Source organism: Arachis duranensis, chromosome 6, assembly GCF_000817695.3.
Source record: "Arachis duranensis cultivar V14167 chromosome 6, aradu.V14167.gnm2.J7QH, whole genome shotgun sequence".
Taxonomy (NCBI): Eukaryota; Viridiplantae; Streptophyta; class Magnoliopsida; order Fabales; family Fabaceae; genus Arachis; species Arachis duranensis.
The window spans coordinates 95,446,495-95,448,823 of NC_029777.3; positions in this window are offsets into that span (position 1 = coordinate 95,446,495).

Here is a 2,329-nt window from a genome sequence, read left to right on the forward strand (position 1 = left end):
AGGAAGACGACGGAGAAAGAACAAGGAAAACGCGACGACCCGTGATCATGGGAGCAACCCCCTTCCACCATTCCATCCTCGAGTTCCGGCTACCAAAGCACTTTGATAAGCCGATGAACATGAGGTACGATGGAACTCAAGACCCACAAGAGCATCTAACGGCCTTCGAGGCCAGAATGAATTTGGAGGGGGTAGGCGACGAAGTCAGGTGTCGCGCTTTCCCGGTCACCTTGGCGGGACCTGCAATATGGTGGCTTAATAACCTTCCGCAAGGCTCTATCGCCAGGTTCTCGAACATCAGCCGCGCCTTCTTGGCCCCATTCACTACCTGAATCGCAAAGGCGAAACACCCGATCAACTTACTCGGGGTGACACAAAGGGCCAGCGAGCCGACCAGAAAATACTTGGACCGGTTCAACGATGAGTGTTTGAAGATTGATGGCCTAACCGACTCGGTGGCCAGTTTGTGTTTGACGAACGGACTTTTGAATGAGGATTTTAGAAAGCATCTCACTACGAAGCCAGTGTGGACGATGCAGGAGATCTAAAGCGTAGCCATGGAATATATCAACGATGAAGAAGTCAGTCAAGTCATGGCCGCCAACAAGCGGCAGCCCTCCTACAATCAACCTCGGCAGCACGGTGGCAAAGAAAGGCAAAAGGAGCACACCAGAGACGGCGGTCCGAGCAAGACATCCAGGCCATTTGCTTGGGTTAGGAAGTTCACCAACTATACCCCTCTCACCATCCCCATTGTAGAAGTTTATTAGCAGATAGCGAGAAGGGAATCTTGTCGAAGCCCCGACCTCTAAAGGATCGAACCAGGGGGAACAAGAGCCTCTATTGTGATTGTCATAAGAGCTATGGACATAAGACGTAGGACTGCTTCGACCTGAAGGACGCGCTAGAGCAGGCAATCCGGGATGGAAAGCTAGCTGTGTTCTCCCACCTCATCAGGGAGCCGAGGAGACGTGACCGAGACCGAGATAGAAAGGACAAAAGCTGCGCGGTAAAACGACGCCAAGAGCTCGAGGACAATGAGCGCGGCCTTACCATAGTAAATGTGGTAATAGGAAGAGACGCGGCTCCAAGGTCGAGGTCGGCGCAAGAGAAGGATGCCAAAGTTCTGGCGGTCTCTTCATCCCCCGCGCGAAGCTTCAAGATCATTTAGTCAGGATGACCAATGGTTTGATGAGATCACGAAAAACCCTCTAATGGTCATCACGGCTAGGGTGGGGACCGGCTTGGTCAAAAGAATCCTCGTGGACACTGGCGCTGACTCGAATATTATGTTCCCCAACGTGTTCGATGCCCTAGGCCTCTGAGATGCCGATTTAAAAACCCACCAGCACGGTGTGATAGGCTTGGGCGACCACTTCATCAAGCCTGATGGAATAATCTCCCTACATATATCCATAGGGTCGGGACAGGGGAAAAGGTTGGTAATGGCGGAGTTCGTAGTCCTCCGAGACTCCACAGCCTACAACATCATCCTTGGGAGAAAGGCCATCAACGATCTTGGGGCGATGATAAGCACAAAGATGTTGGTAATGAAGTTCATCACTAATAACGAATCTGTGGGATCCATAAGAAGGGACTTGGAAACGGCAGTCGCTTGCGACAACGGCAGTCTCTCCTTAAGAAAGAAATCCAAAGAGGCGTCGGGAGTCTTCCTTGCCGACCTGGACATCAGAGTCGAGGACAAGCCTAGACCCGAGCCGGAAGGAGACTTAGAGAAGTTCAGGGTTGGCGACTCCGAGGAAAAGTTAACCTTCGTCAACAGAAACCTTCCACACCAATTGAAAGAACCTTTAATGGAAATGATCAGGGCTAACGACGGTTGGTATGCGAAATTGTGATCAATACTTTTCAAAACTCAAATTATCCCTAGTAATGGCCCCAAAAACTTGGTGCTCAATACCATGGCATAAACACAACTTCGCACAACTAACCAGCAAGTGTACTGGGTCATCCAAGTAATAAACCTTACGCGAGTAAGGGTCGATCCCACAGAGATTGTTGGTATGAAGCAAGCTATGGTCACCTTGTAAATCTTAGTCAGGCAAACTCGAATGGGTATGGTGATATGCGAATAAAACATAAAGATAAAGATAGAGATACTTATGTAATTCATTGGTAGGAATTTCAGATAAGCGTATGAAGATGCCTTCCCTTCCGTCTCTCTGCTTTCCTACTGTCTTCATCCAATCCTTCTTCCTCCTTTCCATGGCAAGCTCAAGCAAGGGTTTCACCGTTGTCAGTGGCTACCTCACATCCTCTCAGTGAAAATGTTCAACGCACCCTGTCACGGCACGGCTATCCATCTGTC